General features: G+C 45.1%; 1 protein-coding gene across 3 annotated transcripts in view; it reads right to left on the bottom strand.

Annotated features, from left to right (window-relative positions):
* The window catches only part of TRIM2 (tripartite motif containing 2), a 187,194-nt gene extending 180,695 nt beyond the window's left edge, over positions 1–6,499 (bottom strand). For 2 of the 3 annotated variants that reach the window (XM_057302191.2, XM_057302192.2), the window contains exon 1: positions 6,218–6,472. The gene's annotated coding sequence lies outside the window, so the exon portion shown is untranslated. Of the gene's footprint in view, positions 1–6,217 lie in introns of all 3 variants that reach the window. The other variant, XM_057302194.2, reaches the window with a different exon arrangement.
* Between the last annotated feature and the right edge of the window lie 19,271 nt (positions 6,500–25,770).

The following is a 25,770-nucleotide window of genomic DNA, read 5'->3' as shown; positions in this document are numbered from 1 at the left end:
TGCTTACCTTTCCAGTTCTAGATCACCGCTCAAAGCCCTAGAGCCAGCACTCATAACCTGATTGTGTCCAAGAATATCAGTTTCCCCTCTTCTAGCCTTGGTGTAGAACAGGCTATCCGCACCACTTGTCCCAGCATTTGATTAGCCAGTCTAGCACTCCACCTGACACTGTCTTTGTTTTATTTTTTATCTGTTTTTTTTTAATTGTGCAAATCTTTCTTCTAAACATGATGGCAAGAGCTAATGTTTTAAAATTGCCACATGCTTCCTTTGCTTTTTTTCATTCTCAGTAGGAACAAGAGTGATTATTTAACAGATTTAAAGTTTCCTGCATTTTTGTTGCCCATTACATATCACTATACCTTAGGAGGAGAATTTACTTTTTGATTTGCCACTATACAATGATCAAAATAATCTACTTTAAATAAAATTTCCAATGAAATTGTTTTTACAAACCAATTATAGTTCATAGGATTGCATAATTGAGCTTTCCTAATATTCTTACTAATTTCATATAACAAGAATTATTGATCAGGACAGGGATGAATTGAATAGTTGCTTTTTAGCCAACAGTATGAAATTTTCCCTTCGTTGATTTTTCTGCTACCACCACAACAAGGTTCAAAGCAATAGACTGGGGTTTTACCTTCTCTCTCTGTCCCTGGACACACTTAAGTAGATCTTCCGTTAAGTAGTCAATTTGTCAAAAAGAAAGAGCCAACAGGAAAGCTCTAGAATAGAGAGGCAACCGGGTAAACTACCTCAAGAAAAAACACAAACTGACTGTGTAAACCCTGGCTGACAAGCTCATCGGCCAAAATTCTCCATAGGGAACCTGTCATTATCAAGCCAGAAATAGTCAGAGCCTGACATTCCAGGTGCCAGTGCAAAGCAGTGGATGGTATTTAGCCACTGCCCTGGAAAAGAGGACAGGAATACTGATCCCCAAGGTTGGTCTCATGCCTGAAAGGAGCATGTAGGAAGAACCTTGTGTGCAGCCCATTTTGGGGCACAGCTGTGAGGCTGCTTAGTGGCTTGAAGCAAGGCACTGTGAGACTGTTAAATGGGTGTCAGAGCACCCCACTATTCATCCCCTGCTCCTCAGGATCTGGTCTAGCTGGGGGCAGAGGGTAATGCAGTGGAATGTGCTAATCTATGATTCCAGGAAAAGAATCAACCACATTTTTTACGCAGTCACTAAGAGAGAGGGAGAGAGATTATGCCAGGGTAGAGCATCTCAGCCTGAGCCTATGGTTTTGGCAACTCAAAATTGGGGCTGATGTGGCTTCTGCTCCTCCAAGAAACATATTTCTGTGTTTGAACCAGAATCCAACCAAACAGCTGGATCTTACTTCCTTTCCTTTTCCCTGGGCCATTTACACATTCTAACTTCAAAACTCCCCTTACCTTCTCATTGATAGTGAAATCTTTGGACCACAAGCCAAAGATTTGACTTTGGAGAACCAAGAGGCTGGCAAAAGGACTGGAGACAGCATGGCCATGGCTTTGGGGTTTTTCTTTTTTTGTGACCTTTGGAGGGGAACGTGACACCTGCTCATAGTCACTCTGGTTTTGCCTGCTTAGCCTGTGGGAACTGAAAACAGGCAGCTGCTTAAGGATGTTAATTTAATTTATATACAGTGCAACCTTGCTAAACAACGCTGTTTTGAACAAAGCTGGCTTCTGTGTATCAGCACTGGAGTAAGTGCCCATCTCTTCTGCACCACATCTCTGCCACCTTGCACACACAGGTCTCTCTGCCACCCTGGAAGGCTGTCAGTGCCTCATCATTGGGAAGGAAGAGAGGTGTCACCCTGGTCTTAGCACTACAGCAGGGTGGGCAGGCAGGGGCGGGGAATGCTAGACAGGCAGGTGATCTGCCTTCCTGTTACTTCACCACCTGGCCCCACCATCCAAAGTACAACAGCCCTAACCCACAGGGGAGAGGCAGGGAGAATCCAGTCAACTCTCAGTGCTAGTCCGCCTGGATTTGTTGTACCTCTGGTCAAGATATTCTTGTCTATGCAGAGAGGTGTCGATTGCTCCTCTTTGGTGATGGAGACATACTATACTCCATGGCTTGTGTGGCTTAGAGAAGGCTAGAGGGAAATTCAAGAGATGAGTGAACTGGGAATTTTAGAGTCTCATTTGTAAGAATCATACTTCAACAATGGTGCTGCTTATAAGCTTATATATATGATCAATCCATACTCCTCCCCTCCCCTGCAAGAGATGGGGCACCAGGAGGCAGCTTCAGGACACTTCCCAGGCCTCCTGAACCCCATTCACCCCATCTCCATCACCAGTGGAGGGAGCAAGGGAGCTGGGAGTGGCGGATGTGGGGGAGGTGGCAGGCGTGGTTAAGAATGGTTAGAATTCTCACTGTCTCAGAATCTCCAGGGGGCAGCCTCCTTAATTTACAGCCAGGGTAAGATTAGGGAACTAGAAACGTTCCTTTATTCAAACAATCCAGAGAGATCTATGGAGGGGTAGACACTCGGCCAGGAAGACATGACATGCCTTTAAAAAGACTGAGGCCAAGAGATGTTTCTTCAGGTTAAAAAGAAAGCATCAAATCATAAAACTGAAGCTAGAAGAGGCCCCGGGAGAGCTCCCATTCACACCCGTTACCCACAAAGAAGGCAAAAGTCTGGTCGCAGTTGCCTATCTGGACGGGGGGCCAGCTTCGGCTGGGGTGTTTTGTTCAGCAAGCACGAAACATTTTAAAATGCTTTACCCTTAATTAGTTGCCAACCTCTAAAGATCTGGAGATGTCATATTCACAAATGTAAAAACCAAAAATTCCAGCTTCCCTTGGCAAATCAGAAGATCTGGAGAACATTGAGTGTGGCTCACAGCTGCCTCCTCAGCAAGTGAACCCCAGCAGGTCCTGGCCCTCCTCGGATATCTATGCTCCCTGCCTGGCCCTGCAGTGGTAGACTTTGTCCTCTTAGGCATGGACCAACGTTTCTCTACCTAGTGTTTTGCCTAGGGAGCTCCTAGAACATATCCATACCTGGGCTTATACCAGTTAAGTCAGAATCTTGGAGTCTGGGGAAGGATCCAGGTTCAGAGGAGTTTTTAAGTCCCCAGGTGATTCTAGCCTGCAGCTAGGGTAAAGAATGGCTGGGCTGGGGCCATGAAAGGCAGATGATAAATTGTTCACTTCTAGACGCCTCTTGGTGGTTAATTTTACTTTTTCGCCATTTTGTAAGTTTTTCATTATATCCAATCAAAATCTGGTTTTCTCTTACTCCATCCTTCTCAGCCCTTCACACATTTGACAGTAACGAAGTCGCCACTCCACCTTCTGTCCCTAAAACAGCCTCGGTTCTTTTAGTCTCTCCTCTTTCCACCTCATTATTTGATTTCCCCATTCTGAACCCCTTCCCTCCAATTTCTGCATATTCTTTTTAAAGTACAGTGGACAAAATTAAGAACAATACCCTAACCATTATTTTACTAGAGTAGAATTCAGTAGAAGTATTTATTTCTAGTTTTGATATGTCATATGTAATATTTCAGAATCACATTTCTTTCTTTTAACAACACTTCTACTTAATCATCATCTGGTTTTTATTAACAAGAAACTCATGTGCAAAAATCTGAGAAACCCCACTCCGAGATGGAAAACCAAAATTTGGGACAAATTTTTTCTTTCTTTCTTTTTTTTTGAGACGGAGTCTCACCCTGTTGCCCAGGCTGGAGTGCAATGGTGCGATCTCGGCTCACTGCAACCTCTGCCTCCTGGGTTCAAACAATTCCCCTGCCTCACCCTCTCTAGTAGCTGGGATTACAGGTGCCCACCATTACGCCTGGCTATTTTTTGTATTTTCAGTAGAGACGGAGTTTCACCATTTTGGCCAGGCTGGTCTTGAACTCCTGACCTCAGGTGGTCCGCCTGCCTCGGCCTCCCAAAGTGCTGGGATTACAGGCGTGAGCCACTGTGCCTGGCCAATTTGGGGCAAATTTAAGCACCAAATGTCAAGCATTATTTTTGAGGCAGACAGACATCAATCTTTCCCCAGGGCCATAACCTGATAAATAAAATTAAAGAGACCATATGTGTCCATATGTACACCATATGTGTACAAGCAATTGGTTAGTGTATTTTTAGGCAAATTCTAAGCTATACTGATTACTACTTTTCTGAGGATTATTATATTTTCATTTTTCCACTTTGTAGTCTTTCTGTCTTTTCTACTTGCTCTCATTAAGCCAATCCTCCAATGTCAGGTTAAAAGAAAAGCTGCTTGGTGGGAGATGGAAGACACGCAGAAATCGTAGCCTATCTCTTAGGCTAGGAGTTAGATATTACTTTGATGGATATCTGATATTATCATGTTACACCCATTATATGGATGAGGAAACGGAGACCTGGAAAGTTTAAGTAGTTGTTCACTGTTCATTGCTCACACTTCTAACACAGGGTCCTGGCTCTGGTAAGCCCCTCTGGGGAAGGTGAGGTCTTCCATTGGCTATCAGCCCCTGACCGTGGAGGCCAGACACCACATCAAGAAACCTGAGCCTCAGAGACTGCAGTAGTTAGACTTCAGGTCCCCTAAGAGAAGAGCCTGCCTCTGTATCACATATTTGGGCCTCAGCTAAATCAACACAGAAATGCACCTGAAACATTAAACAGGACGTTCTGAAACCACGTGACTCTGTGAAACGCTCCTCGGAACCTTTAGGGAAGGGCCAAGTTTCTTTAAGAAATGTGTAAACGACAGAGACACACACCCTTGCATGATGCCAGCTCTGTAAAATTAAAACCTTGTCTGGAATTAAATATAAAACTGAGTTGAACTTCAAGATTCCTTTTAGCAATCTATAGCAAGGAAAAAAAAAAACCACACCGCCTCACACTCATATTTTGGGGAGAAAGGAGGGAATTGAGGTCTTTTCACTTCACGTCTGCCCTGTTAAACCCCTTGTGCGAAGAGAAGGAAGAAACGAGTTCTGGGCGCGGCGAGAGACTGAGGCCTGCAGGGCTCTGAAATCCCAAAGGCGCTGAGATCTCAAAGAAACCCGGACGCGCCCCCTCCGGGGCCCGGACTCAGCGATGCGCGCCGCTCCCTGAGACGCCGCCACGCCCGTGTCCCTGCAGGACCGGCCGCAGCCGCCACTGCGCAGCGCACAAAGGTCCCCACGGGCTGTAACACTGGCCTCATCTCGTTTCGAGCCAACCGTAAAACGCGCCTTCTCTCCATCTTCAAAAAGGGCCGGAAAGATCGGGGGCGGGACGGGGCTGCCTGCCCTGGCTGCCTAGGCCAAGGTTATTTCCTTTGTGTGTGGATCCCCAAAGCATAGGGCGGTTCCAAGCCCGGCGCTGGCAACCCTGCACTCAACGCCCCCGTCTGCAGCCTTCCGGGCTGTCGCCTCCTCGCCAGCGCGCACCACCTCCAGACAAGGCGTGGCGACGCGCGTCTCGGGGCCCTCCCGCAGCCCCGCCGCACGCGCGCCCGCCTCTCCTATCCCTGCCTTTCCGTCCCCGCCACCGGTCTGGAAGCTTCAAGCGCCTAGCCGCCTGCCAGCAGTGCGGGGGACACAGATACTCACGTTTCCAATTGCGTCCCGAAGCGCGCACTGCCCCCGCCGCTGTAATTAGAAGGACAGGAAAGCGCTCTGAGAGCTGCCTTTCAGGCAGCGAGAGGTGACAAGCAGGCGACCAGCTGAAAGCCCCTCATTTTCTGCAAGCTCACTCAAAATGCTCCTCAGTGCCGCCAGCGCAGCTGCCAGGTTTAATAACTGTGTCAGACCGCCCGCCCCTCCCCCACAAGGAGCCACAAAGATGACAGGCGGGGAACTAAATCCGCATGCCTAGCCGCAGTCACCCGGCCTCAGCCCCAGCGACGCCGCCGCTGAAGTGACTGTGCAGGGAAAGACCATGAAAAGGTGCAAATGCCAGCCCTGACCTAGGAATTCTCCAGAGACCACTTCCTTCACTCCGAGCAGAAATCGGATCCTTTTCCCAACAGTATTTCTGAAACAAAACAAGAGGCAGGCGCCTTTCCAGTTAACCTAACATGCATTTCAAATGTAAAAGGCTCTTTCGCAGCAACACTCGTCCCTATTTCTACTGGATTTCTGGGTATCGGTGGGATATTCTGCGCACCATGCAAAGCGTAAGAAGCTCATTCAACTGCTCTGCTCCCGTTTCAGTCGCGCGCACCAACACTCGTGTCTGTCCCCAGGACCCTGGCCAACAGAACCTTACTGTCTGAGGGGGCTCCTTGGCAGTTCCTCGTCGATTTGGACCATTTCCAAAGCACGGGCAGCTCCTCGATAGCGACTCAATCTTGTCAAGCAGGAAGGAATCAGTGGTTCTGTTTTGCAAGTGGAATATCAAAGTAAAGTACTCCACCGAAGTTAGAATTTTATAACATATATATATGTGTATATATATATATATGTATAAAAAGACTGATCCCGAGCGCACGGCAGCCCGGCGACCACGCCCCAGGCCCCGAGTGCCCCGACTCCGCCCAGAGAGCCCTTCCCCGCGAGGCCCAGCCAGCCGCACCTGCCTCTGCGGGGGGTGGTTTCCCGGGAAACTCCGGAGAGCCTGTTCTCCCTCCAGACACGCGGTTCCCTTGACAACTGCGACTTAGCACTAGGCCTTCTAAGAAGAATGTCCATGAATGCCTGTTTTAAATTACAGATTCAAAGAGATTGACGAGGGTGGTTGGGCAGGAATAAGACGGCAGTGATTTGGGGGAATGGAAGAGGGGCCGCCCGAGCCCGAGTGGGGTCAGTGGCTATCGCAGGCGAGGGACTGCGTCGCTCGCCCTTCCCTACCAGTGAGTTAATACCTGGCTTTAGAATGAATTCCATCATTGCCTTCGGCTTATTTCCTTTTCTCTATTTATTTTCCTTAAGATACTATTTAAACAGTTATTTTGCACTGACAGAGCACTAGCTGGCTCCAGGTAGGAGTGAGGAGAAGCCCATAAAGATGTATGAAACAGAGGTGAGACTTCATGGGAATAATATTTGGCTATAGATGATCTCGTGCACAGAAATTCAAGAATTGTTTCAAATACAGTCTTGCATCATCAGGCCATGATGCTTATGAAATTTCACTCATGATTTCAGTCGGTTTCTATGGAGAAAAGAGGAAGTGTAGATGAGACTATGCATATTTATTAAACATTTAAATGTTCACATGCCACCTGGTTCCTTTTGTTTTGGTTTTGTTGTTGTTGTTTGTTTGTTTGTTGAGACACAGCTTCACTCTGTTGCCCAGGCTGGAGTGCAGTGGTGCCATCTTTGCTCACTGCAACCTCCGCCTCCTGGGTTCAGGTGATTCTCGAGTCTCAGCTTCCCGAATAGCTGGGAATACAGGCGTGAGCCACCAAGCCAGGCTAATTTTTGTATTTTTAGTAGCGATAGGGTTTCACCATGTTGGCCAGGCTGGTCTTGAGCTCCTGGCCTCAAGTGATCCGCCCACCTTGGCCTTCTCAAGTACAGCTATTACAGGTGTGAGCCACTGCCTGACCTCTATCTTGTTACTTTTGGTTACAGACGTATCATACTAATCACACCACAAATAGGCGCTAAAAGGTAAAATGAAACAAGTTAATGAGCTTGCATCTAAGGCATAAGAAGATTGTATATAAAAAAAATTACACATGCCCCGTACTGGTTTCTCCTATGATCAATTATGTATTCCGTATTCGAGCTATTAAAAGTTAAAGATCAGTGGCATGTTTGAATTAATGAGATTTTACTATACACATTATGGTAATATGATTATATTAATCTCCGGGTTGAGACTGAAATATGTACATACAAATGCATCCTTTAAAAAGTCATAAATTCATTTCTGAAAAGTTTCACATGCATCCAATTTTCACAAAGCAAGTGATATTTCCATATTCTAGGGAAACGGTTTATGCAAAATAAAACACACAAGAAAATTTCTTCATAAAGCAAAAAAACCTTTTTGTTAAGAAAAATCATGCCTGTAATCCCAGCACTTTGGGAGGCTGAGGCGGGCGGATCACGAGGTCAGGAGATCAAGACCATACTGGCCAACATGGTGAAACCCTGTCTCTACTACAATACAAAAAAAAAAATTAGCCAGGTGTGGTGGTATGCGCATGTAGTCCCAGCTACTCGGGAGGCTGAGGCAAGGGAATCGCTTGAATCTGGGAGGCAGAGATTGCAGTAAGACAAGATCGCACCACTGCACTCCAGCCTGGCGACAAGAGCGAGACTCCAACTCAAAAAAAAAGAAAGAGAAAAATCATCTAATTTCTGTTTTTAAATTTTGTTTATTTATTTATTATTTTGAGATGGAGTCTCACTCTGTCACCCAGGCTGGAGTGCAGAGGTGTGATTCTGGCTCACTGCAACCTCTGCCTCCCAGGTTCAAGCCATTCTCCTGCCTCAGCTTCTCAAGTAGCTGGTGCTCACCACCAAGCCCGGCTAATTTTTGTATTTTTAGAAGCGTCGGAGTTTCACCATGTTGGCCAGGCCTGTCTCGAACTCCTGACCTCAAGTGATCCACCCATCTCAGCCTCCCAAAATGCTGAGATTACAGGTGTGAGCCTGTGCCTAGCCTAATTTCTGTTTTTAAAATTCACATGCTGTATCCTGAATCTGCTTTGAAGCACAAATTTTGTAAACATGTGACACACATGTTTATTTGCAAATGGAGATCCCTAAAGCAGAAATATGTATACCCAGCAATAGAATAGACATCCCTACATAGGCATCTCCTAATACATTTCATGTTTGAGAAAACAGAAAATTCTAAACAGATCATCTTCACTTTTAACAAAAATTAACAATGAACATTGTAGAAGTCAGTTAAAAGATACTAAGAATGCAGTCATTGAAAAATGTCTTTCTAAAGGATAATTAAGAGCAGGACGATTATATTCAGAATATTATATTAACTGATAATATTAAGTGAGATTCAAAACAGTAGATAGTTCTGATTCCAATCTTTTTCAAAATTATATGTGTGTATACTTACGACTATGATGATTTGAGGGAATTCTTGGCTTTATACTTGCCAATTTTTTTTCTTTTTCCTTTCATCTTTTTCTTTTTTCTTTTTTTTTTTTCTTACTCTGCCCCCCAGGTTGCAGTGCAGTGGTACAAACATGGCTCACTGAAGCCTTGATCTCCTGGGCTCAAGTAATCCTTCTGCCTCAGCCTCTCTGAGTAGCTGGGACTACAGGTGTGTACCACCATGCTTGACTAATTTAACAAATTTTTTTTTTGTAGAGACAGGGTCTTGCCATGTTGCCCAGGTTGGCCTCAAACTCCTGGGCTCAAGCAATCCTCTCGCCTTGGCCTCCCAAAGTGCTGGGATTACAGGCATGAGCCACCATGCCTGGCAATATTTTCTATTTCATTTTATTTTCTATTTTATTTATTTTAGAGACAAGGTCTCGCTATGCTGCCCAGGCTGGTCTTGAACTCCTGGCCTCAATCAATCCTCCTGCCTTGACCCCTATATTTTCCATGACAGACATTTCCATGGAAAGCAGTGTGGTAGAGTGGTTAAGATGGTAGATTCAAAGTCAGAGGCCAGGTGCAGTGGCTCATGCTTGTAATCCCAGCACTTTGCCGGGCTGAGGTGGGAGGATTGCTTGAGGCCAGGAGGTTGAGACCAGCCTGGACAACACAGGGAGATCTTGTCCTACCAAAAATAAAAAATTAGCTGGGTGTGGTGGTGGGTGCCTGTAGTTCCAGCTATTCGGGAGACTAAGATGGGAAGATCCCTTGAGCCTAAGAGATTGAGGCTGCAATGAGCTTTGACTGCATCACTGCATTCCAGCCTAAGTGGCAGAGTGAGACTCTCTAAAAAACAAACAAACAAACAACCCCCCCAAAAGTCGGATAGATCTGGCTTTAAATCTCAGCTGCTAGTTCCTGTGTGTTCTCATTTGGAAAATGGGATTAATAATAGCACGTTACTCAGCATGGTTGGAAGGATTAAGTGAGATAATGCCTGAAGAATACTCAGCACGGGACCCGGCACATGGAAGAATGTGCTCATTTTGGCAAATGTGTTTATCCTAATTTGTAGGCTTTTTTTTTTTTCCAGGATTTTAGTTCTACATTGCACATTTTTGACCCTTCAATTAGACCTTCTTTTTCTTCTTCTCCTTTGTCTTTGTCTTTCTTCTTCTGACAGGATCTCACTGTGTTGCCCAGGCTACAGTGCAGTGGCGAGATCACAGCTCATAGCAGCCTCCACCTCCTGGGCTCAAGTGATCCTCCCACCTCAGCCTCTTGAGTAGTTGGGACCACAGGCACATGCCCCCACTCCCAGCTAATTTTTTAAATTTTTAATAGAGAAGAGGTCTTGCTATGTTGCCAAGTGGGTCTCGAACTCCTGAGCTCAAGCAATTCTCACCTTGGCCTCCCAAAGTGCCCAGCCCACTATTATTAATATTTTATAAATGCAACATTGCTTATATTTGTACACAGTTTTTACCTATATTTCTCATCATTCTTTTTTGCTTCTCAGAATGTCCTTCTGGGATCATTCTCCTTTTCCTTAAAGTACATCCCTGGGAAGATTCATAGAGTGTTTTATTACTGAATGATCTCAGCTTTGGTTTGATAATGTCTTCATTTTGGTTTTGTTCTGATATACAGTTTCACTTGACATGATTTTGGGGTTCACGGTTATTTCTTTTTCTTTTTCTTTCTTTTTTTTTTTTTTGAGACAGAGTCTCACTCATCGCCCAGGCTGGAATGAATGCAATGTTGTGATTATGGCTCACTGAAGCCTCTATCTCTTGGGCTCAAGTGATCCTCCCACCTCAGCCTCCAGAGTAGCTGGGACTATGGGCGCATGCCACATGCCTGGCTAATTTTTTGTATTTTTTTTGTAGAAACGGGGTTTCACCATGTTGCCCAGGCTGGTCTCAAACTCCTGGCCTCAAGCAATCCACCTACCTTGGCCTCCTAAAGTGCTGGGATTACAGATGTGAGCCACCACGCCCAGTCTCATGGTTATTTTCAAGTAATACTTTGAAATATAATTCCGCTGTCTTACAGCTTCACTGTTGCTATTGAGGAATCAGCTGCCATCTAATTTTTGCTTCTTTTTCTAGTTAATCTGTCAACTTTAGGTGTTTTGCTTCATGTTATGCTTGTATTCCATTATATTATTTTTACAAAATGTCAAACACACTTATTTAATATTCCATACCAACCACTCTAGTATTCAGCCTTTGCAGGTTTAACTCAGCAGCTTTTTGTCTCAGCTGACACTTACTCATGTCTTATTTTCCTGTTTATTTAGTGGTTTTTATTTATGGTGAATTCTTGTATCTGGAAGCTTTATCCTGTGGGAACTCTGTGTTAAAGTGCATTGCCCAGGTAGATGAATTAGGAAGACTGAGACACTTCCCACATGAAACCACTTTAAAATAAATTTTATGTTTAAAATTTTCAAGCCCAGTAGCAAGTGTACATTTCAGGTTCACACACTTGTGAGTTGGAGCATATGGTTGGGCAGTTCTGAGCATTTCTCCATACTTCGCCCAGAGCCAAGCCTGAGATAGGTAACATGGTGTTATGTAGGTACATTTTCCCCTTGTATAATCATTGTGTTCCTTTTCAGGGGTTCTGGCTTCAGATTGGGCATCTCTTATCTGGCCTCCAGCCCTGCTCAAGCCCCAGGCTTTTTATCTTCTTCCCTTGTATGTGGCTCATTCAAATTCAAACCGTAAGCCACGGATAGTTGGCAGACATTCTCCACCCCCACCCATAAAAAGGCCTGCTCTACCCTGTTTCCCTCCTGCAATCAAGCTTTCTTACAGTTCGGCCTTCTTCTTCTTTCTTCTTTCTTCTTCTTCTCTTCTCCTTCTCCTTCTCCTTCTTCTTCTTTTTTTTTGGAGATAGAGTCTCGCTCCGTCGACCAGGCTGGAGTGCAGTGGCGTGATCTCAGCTCACTGCAACCTCCATCTCCCAGATTCAAGCAATTCTCCTGCCTCAGCCTCTGGAGTAGCTAGGATTACAGGTGCATGCCATCATGCCCAGCTAATTTTTGTATTTTAGTAGAGACGGGGTTTCACTAGGTTGGCCAGGCTGGTCTCAAACCCCTGACCTCAGGTGATCTACCCACCTCGGCCTCCCAAAGTACTGGGATTACAGACGTGAGCCACCGCACCCAGCCAGTTCTGTCTTTTATTAACTTTACCATCAGCCAAGCAGAGCTTTGAAATAATAAGACAAATAATCCAATTTAAAAAGTGGGCTAAAGATTTGGACAGACATTTTACTAAAGAATGAACAGGCATGGTGGCTCATGCCTGTAATCCCAGTGCCTTGGGAGGCTAAGTCAGGGTGATTGCTTGAGCCCAGGAGTTTGAGACTAGCCTAGGCAACATAGTGAGGCTCCGTCTCTACAAATATAAAAAATAAAGTTAGCTGGGCCTTGTGGTGCACGGCTGTAGTCCCAGCTACTAGGGAGGCTGAGATGGGAAGATCTCTTGAGTCAGGGAGTTCAAGGTTACAGTGAGCTATGATCATGCCACTGCACTTCAGCCTGAGCAACAGAGCAAGACTTGTCTAAAAAAAAAAAAAAAAAAAAAAAAAAAAAGATACACAGGGATAGCAAATAAGCATATGAAAAGATGCCTAACACTATTAGCCATTAGGGAAATGCAAATTAAAACCACAATGAAATGCCACTACATGAGAATGGTTAAAAATCAAAAAGACTGACAATATCAAGTATTGTCAAGAATGTGGAACAACTGGAACTCTCCTACATTGCTGGTAGAAGTGTAAAATGGTGTAGCTGCTTTTGGAAACAATTTAGCAGGTTTCTTATGAAGTTAAACATACACATACCATATGTATTAGTTTTCTATCGTTGTAACAAATCATCACAAACAGTGGCTTATAACTACATTTATTTGTTAGCTCACAGTTCTCATGGTTCTATAGGTCAGCAGGCTTGAACATTGTGGCGGGTTTTCTGCTTATGGTATCACAGGATGGACTTGAAGGTGTTGACTGGGCTGAATTATCTTCTGGAGGCTCTAGGATGAAATCCACCTCCAAGTTCATTCAGGCTGTTGGCAGAATTCAGTTCCTTGAAGTTGCAGGACTGCAGTCACCATTTTCCTTTTTTTTTTTTTTTTTTGAGATGGAATGTCACTCCTGCTGCCCAGGCTGGAGTGCAATGGCACGATCTCGGCTCACCACAACTTCCGCCTTCCAGGTTCAAGTGATTCTCCTGCCTCAGCCTCCCAAGTAGCTGGGATTACAGACATACGCCACCATGCCTGGCTAATTTTGTATTTTTAGTAGAGATGGGGTTTCTCCATGTTGGTCAGGCTGGTCTTGAACTCCCGACCTCAGGTGATCAGCCCGCCTTGGCCTCCCAAAGTGCTGAGATTAAAGACGTGAGCCACCGCACCTGGCCTGCAGTCATCATTTTCTTGCTAGCTGTCAGCTGGGGCCTCTCTCAGCTGCTAAGGCCACCCACATTCCTTCTTAGGGGAGTCCTTCATCTTCAAGCCAGTACGGATGCATTGAATCCCCCCTGTGCTTCAAATCTCTCTGACTTTCTTTTTTGCTTGCCAGCATTTAAAGGGCTCACATGATTAGATTAGATCCCCTCAGATAATCTTGCTTTACCCTGTAAGATAATCATGGGAGCGATAGCTTAAGTTTTATAATCATAAATTTGACCCATAATCAAAGAGGTAGTGATTATCAAAGGGCTAGGTCACTAGGAGTCATTTTTAGAGCTCTGCTTACCATACCCAGCCATTCCACTCCTAGGTATCTACCTAAGAAAAGTAAAAACATATGTCTACCCAAAGACTTGTAGGTGAATATTTATATCAACTTTATTCATAATAGCTAAAAGCCAGAATGAACTCAAATGTCCATTAATTGGTGAATTAATAAAACAAATCGTGGTATATCCACTCTGTAGAATACTACTTACCAAGAGAAAGACACAGACTCCTGACATGCATCACAAGAAGAAATCTCAGAAGCACCATGTTACATGACAGACTACATATGATTTAATTTATAGGAAATTTTAGAAAAAGCAAAACAGGAGGAAGATCAGTGGATGCCTGGGGTCAGAAGGTAGCTGGAAGGGACTGGCCGTAAAGGGGCACAAGGGAACTTCAGGAATGATGGACGTGTGCTATGTCATGATGTGGTGGCAGTGACAGGACTCTATACATTTGTCAATACTCATTGAATTGTACAGTTAAAATCAGTGAATTTCATTGTATGTAAATTATAACAACAAAATTGGCAAAACAGTCTTTTTAAATACTTTATTCAGCAGTTTAAGATGCTCTATATTGGGAGTTTCTCTACACATTTAATTCACAAAATTCATGTGAGACTTTCTTAACATGCCTAAATATGTCTATATTTTAACCGATAGCACTTACTGTAGGTGGGCTTGCATACGTATTTGATGATTACCTAGCTCCCTTGTGCTAGACCGTAAACCCAAGTGGACAGGCCACCATTATACCCATACCTGGCACATACTGGGCCTTTAAGAAATATTTGTTGAATAAATGCATAACCCCTCCCCCAGAGCAAATCTGAACACTGGAAAATCTGATTATACATCTTTCCTCCAGCTGATCTCTGATTACCTTCGATTTCATTACTAAAATCTTTTCTGAGCCACAGATGAAAGTGGGAGTTAGAAATCTTTCATTTAACCCCATTATGTTATAGAAACCACTTATCCTGGCTGCATTTATCTGGGCTGCATGCCCAGTGTGCACTCAAGAGTGTCACCATATGGGCTGAGAGGGAGGACATTCAGCAGCCAAGGGCTGCGTCTGTGGGCTGCTGTGTCTGACCTTGCTGATCTCCTTCCATTTCCAGTCTTCTTTTGTTACCACAGACTAAGCATCCTATTTCACCTCAAGGCTTAAATCCAAGGTTTTCCTTTTAATGCATACATAATTCGTCTAAGCATTAAAACATAGTATTAGTCAGAGGGCAATGTGATTGGAATCAGGTGAGAAATCAATGGAAGCCAAAGAATGCAGAGGCCTTTGGGCTGGAGCCAACAGCCCCTTCGGAGAGGACTGAGGCCAGGAAGGCACCAGACGTTTCTCTGTTTAGGGAATGAATTACATCATCCATTCATTTGACCTTGGTCTTCAGTTACTTATCTATAAATGCCACACCCTCCTCCTTTCCAGGTCAGAACCAAGGTGCAAAAATGCCAAGTGCCAAAATCCTTCCTGGTTATTGTGATCGATCAACAGGAAAAAAACAAAACAAAAAATAACAACAACAAAACACACACACACACAAGAATCAGGCATTTCTCTTGTCTTTGTTCTTTGTATAGAAATCTGTAAGCACAAATTGTATAAATTTGGTGGCTTCTCTTAAAATGTAATGTAGTACACATTGGCTATTTGATACCCTGCATCTATATTCTCTCCTGGCTACAAGAACACAGATTTCCAGAGTGAATTTGGCTTGAGTGGGACTGAACCCTCCCCAAGTGCCTGGAGTGGTTTCTGGCTGGCTTAAACCAACGGGCACACCCACCATGGCCCCAAGCCAAATGGACTGGTTTGGAGACTGGCACTACCAAATCAGAGGCAACAAGCCAGGAGGACATTTGCCGGGGCTTTTGGGAAGAATAAACCTATTTTATAGTAGCTCTGAAAAAGAGACCATCCTTTTTACCCGAATGGTGAATTTTGGAGCAGCTACAGCCTTTTTCCAGTAATTGAGATCCTGGAGCAGCCTCTGGGGCCACCTTGTGGAATCTGTGGATAAAGCCAACACCATATAAAGCAGATTGAGGACAGAAGGCAGGCTGTTGGTGACATTTTTTGAGCTGCTGGATCAAATGTCACCTGAAATTATTACCTTTAGAGTTTTAGTTACCATTAAGTCAATAAACTACCTTTCTCTTATAGGCCAGCCTGGTTTCAATTTCCTTTTGTATTTTGTGCAAATCACTTTCATTTGTAATTTTTTAAAAAAAATTTTTATTTATTTATTTATTTATTTATTTTATTTATTTTTTGAGACAAGGTCTTCCTCTGTTGCCCAGGCTAGAGTGCAGTGGCGCCATCTCAGCTCACTGCAACCTCCGCATCCCAGGTTCAAGCAATTCTCGTGCCTCAGTCACTGAGTAGTGGGGATTACAGGTGTGTGTCAACACACCCGGCTAATTTTTGTGTTTTTAGTAGAGACAGGGTTTCGCCATGTTGCCCAGGCTGGTCTTGAACTCCTGAACTCAAGTGATCTGCCTGCCTCGGCCTCCCAAAGTGCTGGGATTACAGGCGTGAGCCACCATGGCTGGCCAAGTCTGTTCTTAACCAGTTCTCCATACTCTTCTCAAGTCAAACCTGTCTACCACAGTTGAAATCATTCCAGTATTTCATCCAAACAACAGTCATTCATTACTACCTTACCCTAATCCAACCGGAGATCATGAAAGCTCTTTTCTGTAAATGAACCACCCTCCACCTGCCCTGAAATTCCTGCCACTCTTTGTCTCTCAGGGCTGACACAGAGGAGGAGAAAACTCCTTGCAGAAGTGGGAAAGTTGTGGGTTTGGAGATTCACACTTTGCTTTCCCACCCATCAGTTAAAATCTTAGGCACCCTCAGTCGGAAATCTCCCTTTCGCAGACCAAAGCAGGCAGCTCCTTTGGAGAAGCCTAGAGCCCTTCCACCTCCTCTTCATTTCTGTGGCTGCCTGGCAGCTGCTGGCTGCACACCTGTGCACAGGGCTCCATTGTTTTCCCTGTGCACTTGTCTCATGCTTTCTCTTAAAATGTTGCCCCTTCTCATTCTTGAAGCACAAAAGCACATAGCATGGGTCTAATATATTGTCAACAATTTTTTTTTTGAAATAGAAAGAAAGAGGCTGGGCATGGTGGTTCATGCCTGTAATCCCGGCACTTTGGGAGGCCAAGGCGGGTGGATCACCTGAGGTCAGGATTCCGAGACTAGCCTGGCCAACATGGCAAAACCCTGTCTCTACTAAAAATACATATTAGCCGGGCATGGTAGCACATGCCTGTAATCCCAGCTACTCTGGAGGCTGAGGCAGAAGAATCACTTGAACCCAGGAGGCAGAGGTTTCAGTGAGCTGAGATGCATCACTGCACTCCAGTGTGGACTACAGAGCAAGACTCTGTTAAAGCAAAAAAAAGAAAGAAAGAAAGGGAAGGGAAGGGAGGGGAAGGGAAGGGAAGGGAGGAGGGAGGGAGGGAAGGAGGGAAGGTAGGAAGGAAGGGAGGGAGGGAGGGAGGGAAGGAAGGAAGGAAAAGAAGAAAGGAAGGAAAAGAAGAAAGAAAGAAAAAGAAAGAAAGAGAAAGAAGGAAAGAAGGACAAAGAAAGAGAAAGAAAGAAAGACAGAAAGAAAGAAAACAGAAAGAAAGAAAGAGGAAAAGAAAGAAAAGTATTTGAACAGCAGTGTGGTCTGTCACTGGCTGGCTGGTTCCGCAAGGGGAACTGGGATTTTTGCAAGCACCTACCCAGCTCCTCTATGCATGTCTTTTTTTTGAGCTGCCCCACACTCTAGTAGGCAGGTATCTTATTCCCATTTTACAGATGGGGAGACAGGAGGACTTGCCCAGGGTCACAGAGCAGTGGTGGGGCCACTCTTTGAACCAGGCTGTGTGGTTCTAATGCTTAAGCTCTCATACTGCACCACCCAGGGAAAAGCCAGGACTGTGGGCTGGGGGCAGCTGGGCCTTCAGGTTGAGAATGAGAAGCACTGCCGTACCAAAGGCCACCAGGATTGCCAATCAAAGCAGGAATTAAGGCCCCACGTGGCACCTAATAAAAGGCTGAGGAGAGCATGGCCTTAGAGTCAGGAGCAACAGGGAGGCCAGGCACATTGGTTCGTGCCTATAATTCCAGGACTTTGGGAGGCTGAGGTGGGAGGATGGCTTGAGCCCAGGAGTTTGAGACCAGCCTGGGCAACATAGGGAAACCCTGTCTTTAAAAAAAAATTAAAAACTAGCTGGATGTGATGGCATACACCTGTGGTCCCAGCTACTCAGGAGGCTGAGCTGGGAGGATCATCTGAGCCTGGAGGCAGAGGTTGCAGTGAGCCGAGATTGCACCACTGTGCTCCAGCCTGGGTGACCCTATCTCAAAGAAAAGAAAAGAAAAGAAAAAGAACGTCAGGGAAGTGGGGAAGGGACAAGGGACAAGGAGTGTGGCAAAGGACCAGAAGCAAAAACCCAACTTTTTGTTCCCTTCATTTTGCCCAAAGTAGCCACAGCTTTAATGGGGAGTGCAGGCAGCAGCGGCCTGGTGAGGGCTGCTGCATCCCGGGGGACTGAGGTCACAGTCTCACTGTTGCTCAGAACTCCATGGTAGCTTCTTTCTGCTGAGCAGGGCCTTCCCCTGAATTCCTGTTAAACCTCAATCTTTCCTGGTCATATGAACATTCATTATGTGGTTTTATGACATTTTGTCATCCTCTATTCCCTGTCTCCAACAACCCCAACAAAAACTTGCCTTTCTGGAGATGGATGGTGATGATGGTTGCACAACAATGTGAACGTATTTAGTGCCATGGAACCGTATGCTTAAGAATGGTGAAGACGGTAAGTTTTATGTATATTTTACCACCATTAAAAACTGTGATAAAAACGTGCTTATCCAAACTTTTCACTGACTTATAGTTAGGTACTGTGACTTTATGGCCACACTGAAACATTCTAGAGGCTTGTACCAAATGTTCCCCACCCATTCCATCCCCCACTTCAGCCTCATTCACACTTCTACAAGCTGAGGCCAGTCTGGACTGGACAAGAGGGGTCAGGTGGGTGGGCATGGGGGGAGGGGGCCTGTATTAGTCAGGGTTCTCTAGAGGGACAGAATTAATAGGATAGATGTATATATAAAAGGGAGTTTATTAAGGAGTATTGACTCACACAATCACAAGGTCCCACAATAGGCCATCTGCAAGCTGAGGAGCAAGGAAGCCAGTCCGAGTCCCAAAACCTCAAAAGTAGGAAGGCTGACAGTGCAGCCTTCAGTCTGTGGCCAAAGGCCCAATAGCCCCTGGCAAACCACTGGTGTAAGTTCAAGAGTCCAAAAGAACTTGGAGCCTGATGTTCGAGGGCAGGAAGCATCCAGCACGGGAGAAATATGAAGTCTGGAAGACTCAGCCTGTCTATCCCTTCCATGTTTTTCTCCCTGCTTTTATCCTAGACACGCTGACGGCTGATTAGATGGTGCCCATCCACATTGAGGGTGGGTCTGCCTCTCCCAGTCCACTGACTCAAATGTTAATCTCCTTTAGCAACACCCTCACAGACACACCCAGGATCAATACTTTGCATCCTTCAATCCAATCATGTTGACACTCAATATTAACCATCACAAGGTATTTGCCGTCAAAACAGAGCAGTGGTCCCTGCTCCTCTTGGCCTGGTGAAGCTTTGGTGCCAGTGTCTGCAATTTTAGACACAATATAAATCAAGGCATGCATAGAATTCACTGGCCTGAGAAGGCACAGTGCATGCATATGTAGAGCTTTTGGCAGCACTGGTGTTTCTAAGGCAGGTACTGGGCATAAAATCTCCTTTCCTGCAGGTACTAGAAACAAAGTGTTTTCTCCAACACATGGTACAGGAGAGGCCCCGGGGTATGGAAACTTCTGGGGGTGGAGCCAGGGACCCCTTTCTGATGTTTTATAGTGTCTAGTTTCTTCCTTGATTTCAGTGAGCATAACAATGTTCTCTGTTCACATTGCCTATATTAGCATTGGCTGGTTTGTAAAATTCAGAAATTGACTCAAAATGGGCAGCGTATTAAAGTGCCACAGGTATGACTCTATGTTATATTACAAAGGAGTGGGGAGAAAATTAGTTATTAAAACATGATAATAACAGCTAACATTACTGAGTGTTATTCTGTACCAGGCACTGGGCTAATTGTTTTTCATGTTGTAGGTTACGTAATCATCCCAGCCCTATGTGGCAGGCTGGTGGCACAGATGAGGAAGTTGTGGCACAAAGCGATAATTTAGCTTACTCCAGATCCCAGGGGACAATAAATGGCAAAGCCATTGCAGGCGGCCTAATATCAGAGCCCCTCATGCTTTCTGTTACATAAAAGCACAGTGGAACCTACTGTATATGAGGTTATTGATGCATCCCTTTTTAAAAAACAGAAACATTAAGTACTGAAGACAATCGTACCATAAATCTTTCCATTTTGTTTATTCAGATCTTCATTTATCAGATTTTATTTTTATTTTATCCGATTTTAAGTGCAACACACTTTCATATAGTTCACTCAAGATATTTTGAGGCAAATTTAACATTGCATTGTCAAAGCCATGATCACAATTCAGTAATTGTTATGCTCTGCAGCAATTAAGACAGAAATGAACATTTCTACTACCAATGGCTTTTGTTTAAAAGAAGAAAAAGGGCACTTAACTCTCTAAGGCATAGAAGGCTTCTGTCATTTTAGATAAGCCGCCAGCCACCAACCAGAACCCACAGGCCAGGGGTGGGTGTCCCCATTCAGATAAGGACTGCGTATGACCAAGGCAGGAAATAAAATAAAACCCAAACAGCAGTTGTGAGGAGGATAAAGATGCTGATGCCAATGAGGTCCTTGGGTGCTTTCTCCTTTTCAACCAATGCCAGCCTCAGCTGTCTCCCAGGAATGCCAGACCCCCTGATGTGTGTGGTCAGTGATTCTTGGCTCACACTGGATCGGGGTTGTTCAGGGCTGGTGGAATCCAGTGCCCGACCCCTGGAACCTGAGAAGCAGATTTCTCCCTCGGGAGCCTCTTGGGCTGCTTCGGCTTGAGAAACAGCTGCTAATTCTGGTAATTTCTGGCCTCGCTCTCCTTTTTTGGAGTGACAGGGTCTTGCTCTGTCACCCAGGCTGGAGTACAGTGGCACAATCATAGCTCACTGCAGCCTTGAACTCCTGTGCTCAAGGGATCCTCCTTCCTTGGCCTCCCAAGTAGCTGGGAATACAAGTCCCCACCACCCTGCCCATTTTTTTTTCACTTTTGCAGAGATGGGGTCTTGCTGTGTTGCCCAGGCTGGGCTCCAGTTCGGGCCTCAAGCGATCCTCCCACCTCTGCCAGTTAAAATGCTGGGATTACAGGCGTGAGCCACTGCACCCAGCCATGCTTTTATTTTTCATCCTCCCACACAGCATCCTCTGCCCTTTCTCCTACAGTGCTCCTTCTCAGTAACTCAGACTGAAGGATCCTTCGTGTTAAACACCTGCCATGCATCTATCGCTGCCACTGAATAATAATAATAATAATAATAATAATAATAATAAAAACCCACCTCTTTTAGAAAGCGCAATAAAGTAATGGGGGGAACCATCCTCTTGAGACCTTCCCTTCCCTCTTTCTCATATTGAAACATTAAAAAAAAATAGAGAGCTCCCCTAAGACATATTAAATACAATTTAATTTGGAAAGATTCCATTTATCAGATGCACAGCAATTCTTTTCACTGTAATTTGGCAAGTTCGATGCCAAGTTAACACCGCCCTCTGTCTAGCAGTCTCCTGAAGATTGTGAGTCATCTGCAATTCTGCATCCTTGGCCTGGGGGAGGAGTGAGAAGCATGCCAGGAGAGGCAGTACTTGGAGAGTGTGACTCCTGAAACTTCCAGACCTTCATTTATGGTTTTCAGATATGGTCCAACTCAATAGAGAGGGGCGTTACCTGCTTTTGTTATTCTGCAGTTCCTGACACTGCTCAGATGTAAGGTTATCTGTCCCACCGTAGCTGACATGGGACCAGGCACTGGATGCAGAAGGAGTTGGGTTCCAGGGAACCGATTCCTCATGGCACTTTAATGGCCACCGCAGATGTATCTTCTGGCACCTGGCTGACAATCTCCCATGAGTAATCTAATGTCTCTCCCTTTCTTTCACAGCTCAGACTCTCCTATTCTGTCTGCATGAAAAATGCAAGTGGGTCATTTTCTCCAAAACGCAACTTTACTTCCACCTCTGTTAAAATCCCCATGCTCCTCCCAGCCAGGTGTAGCCAGCAGGGCCTGTGGACTTTTCAGGGGAATGACATCAGCTAGTCAGCGCCCACTGTGAAGTGCCAGAGTATTCTCAGCTGCAGCTCTTCACGCGTAGGGCCATTTCTCCAGTGCCTCTCTATCAGCAAAGATGCTGCCCTGCCTTCAGAAAGTCTCATTACAATTCTGGAAACACTCACTTGGCATCTCCCTTCTGGAGTATCTGCTTCGAAACCATTCTATCTGGGATTTACACCGCAATCATTGTCCTAGTCAGCTTTTTCTACTTTTCACTTTTGAAAGTCATAATGAGGGTGACACATGTGAAATCCCACAGTATTTTCCAACTAGTACATAGGGCGAGGAAAAGAGCATGAAAAGCCTCACAGGTGTCTACCACAGTCATGTGAAAGCACATCTAGAAAATAGCTGTGTGTCTATGTATGCAAGTATATATCCATGTACTTACACATAAAACAAAATTATTATTAAAAAGTAACTACAGGCTGGGCGTGGTGGCCCACGCCTGTAATCCCTGCACTTTGGGAGGCCGAGACGGGCGGATCACAAGGTCAGGAGATCGAGACCACCCTGGCTAACATGGTGAAACCCTATCTCTACTAAAAATACAAAAATTAGCCAGGCATGGTGGCACGCGCCTGTAGTCCCAGCTACTCAGGAGGCTGAGGCACGAGAATTGCTTGAACCCGGGAGGTGGAGGTTGCAGTGAGCCGAGATTGTGCCATTGCACTCCAGCCTGAGTGACAGAGTGAGACTCCATCTCAAAAAAAAAAAAGTAACTACAATAAAATACATTTTGACAAGGAAAAAAATCACCCACTATTCTTTCATTGATGCAACAATGGTTTTCCTTCCTTTCTTCCTTCCTTCCTTCTTTCCTTCCTTCCTTCCTTCCTTCCTCTTTCTTTCTTTCTTTCTTTCTTTCTTTCTTTCTTTCTTTCTTTCTTTCTTTCTTTCTTTCTTTCTTTCTTTCTTTCTTTCATTCCTTTTTTGAGACAGGGTCTTACTCTGTTGCCCAGGCTGGAGTGCAGTGGCAGGATTATAGCTTACAGCGGCCTCAGACTCCTGGGCTGAAGTGACCCTCTTGCCTCAGCCTCCTGAGTACCCAGGACTACAGGAGCATACCAGTACACCCAACTAATTTTTAAATTTTTTGTAGAGATGGGGTCTCGCCATGTTGTCCAGGCTGGTCTTGAACTCCTGGGCTTAAGCAATCCTCCCGCCTGAGCCTCCCAAAGTGCTGGGATTACAGGAGTAAGTAAAAATTATATTCATAATGGTGTATTCCAATCCCACCTTTGCCAAATACATACGTTTTGTATGTTGGATCACAGAACACATGCAGTTTTATTTTCTGATAAAGGAATTACAGTTGACAGTTGTGCTTTTCTTTGCATCTGCCCTCACAGCATATCATATAATCTGTATTTCTATTCTAGCAATGATTTCCCTGCACCACAATTAATATTTGTGCACCAATCTCCCCTTTTCCTGGAGGAGAGAGAAAGGGTCATATTTATCTTTATGTTCCTAGTGTGTGGCATAGTGTCTGCACACAGTAGGTCTGTGTTCTTAGTGTGCGGCACAGTGTCTGGTACACAGTAGGCACTTGATAAGTGCCTGTTGAATGAGTGATTACAAGTACAGTGTAATCAGACAAGATGAGTCTAGCCTGGAATTTTGCTGTTCAAGGGGCTGTTTGTACAGAGTCCAGAGTCCATGGGAGCCTTGACATTTAGCACATGGGATTAGAGGGGAGAGCCTGACATTTGCAAGAAGCATTCCTGTAGTAACTTCTCAGTAAGATAGAATCTAGCAGCAAGACGCTGGGTAGACATGCAAAGGCACGGGGCGAAAAGAGCCACAGCTTGACGTGGAGTGGCTCAGGCCTTGGGTGGACCTGCTGAGTCACAGGCCTTGAGGATTGCTGATTGCCTAATGAGATTTCAAAGTACCCAGAGCTCCCATAGCGTTCAGATCTAGTTTGCCAGAGTAATAAAGAACATACACTTTGGCCAGGGGTGGTGGCTCACGCCTGTAATCCCAACACTTTGGGAGGCCAAGGTGGGTGGATCATCTGAGGTCAGGAGTTCAAGACCAGCCTGACCAATATGGTGAAACCCCGTCTCTACTAAATTACAAAAATTAGCCGGGCACGGTGGCATGCATCTGTAGTCCCAGCTACTCAGGAAGCTGAGGCAGGAGAATCGCTGAAATCCGGGAGGCGGAGGTTGCAGTGAGCTGAGATTGTGCCACTCCAGCCTGGGCGACAGAGCGAGACTGTCTCAAAAAAAAAAAGAACATACTTTTTTGAGGTAACTAATGATCCTTGATATGATTAATAACCCCAGCCTGAATCTGCATGATTCAAATGGATCAGGTTCAAAGCAAATAGCAAAATGAAAGGCAAATTGAATTTTCATTGTCAAGGAAGTGGTCCGAGAAGGATTCTGGAAAGGCAGCAGTGGTGACAGCGTAGTCTTTGAATCACACCAATTCCCCCGTAAAACCAGAAGAGCAACCAAGTAGCAAAACCAAAAACCCACAGACCTTTATAATGAAACTGGAAGTTAGGCTGTCCCCACAACTCCCAAACTATAAGCAACAAAGAGCAAACCACCAACACCTACAAGGCCTGCATGGTAATCAGTATCGGTGCGGAAGAAAGGTGAGGGAGGCAGTGGGGCATCAGCACAGGAGACCCCCGAGGCAGTCATCAGGTGTTCCCTGGAAAGCAAGATGGAGCCATTTGAGAAGAGCAGCCGAAACCAGAAGGGCTTTGCCTAGGCTCATGGTGGGTGCAGGTGAGAAGTCCCTGGTAGCTCAGAGGAGGCCAGACCTGTCTAACCCCGATGAGCTCTCTAACCAGTCCAGCCAGGGCACCCTTCAGGCACAAAACTCCACACTGAGGACAAATTGTGGGAGCACAGTCAAAACAGATCAGGATGTGGACTGCTCAGACAGGAAAAGACAAGGTCCAGATAAAAGTGGTGGAGGGGACCAGCGTCAGGAAATCTCAGAAAGCAAGTTACACACACACACACACACACACACACACACTCACACACTGAAAAACCAGAGGGTGCTCTGTAAAGACAGAAAATTCATGCTGCCTCCTTCTAAACTTAAGGACAATTGATTTTGCTTATAAATGAATAATAGGAAAATAAAACCAAATTCCATAGAAAAGTCTTTAAAAAAAGAATAAATGCAGAATAACAATACTACAGACCTTGTAAGCACACCAGGAAAAAAATGTCCACAGAAAAGATCGCAACTGTAACTTTCTCTTTGAAAATGAGCTAAGAGACATTAAGAAAACGATATGACTGGACAGACATTTCTCCAAAGAAAACATACAAATAGCCAATAAGCACATAAAAATATATTCATCATCATTAGCCACCAGGGAAATGCATGTCAAAACCACAATGAAAAACCACTTGAGCAGGCCAGGTGCTGTGGCTCACGCCTGTAATCCCAGCACATTGGGAGGCCGAGGCGGGTGGATCATGAGGTCAGGAGATCGAGACCATCTTGGTCAACATGGTGAAACCCCATCTCTACTAAAAATACAAAAATTAGCAAGATGTGGTGGTGCATGCCTGTAGTCCCAGCTACTCAGGAGGCTGAGGCAGGAGAATCGCTTGAACACAGGAGGTGGAGGCTGTAGTGAGCCGAGATCGTGCCACTGCACTGCACTCCAGCCTGGGTGACAGAGCGAGACTCTGTCTCAAAAAAACCAAAACAAAACAAAAAACAAAAAAAAA

This window comes from Pan paniscus, chromosome 3 (assembly GCF_029289425.2).
Source record: "Pan paniscus chromosome 3, NHGRI_mPanPan1-v2.0_pri, whole genome shotgun sequence".
Classification (NCBI taxonomy): domain Eukaryota; kingdom Metazoa; phylum Chordata; class Mammalia; order Primates; family Hominidae; genus Pan; species Pan paniscus.
Note: the sequence above shows the minus strand (reverse complement) of the source record. Positions and strands in the feature narration are given on the sequence as shown.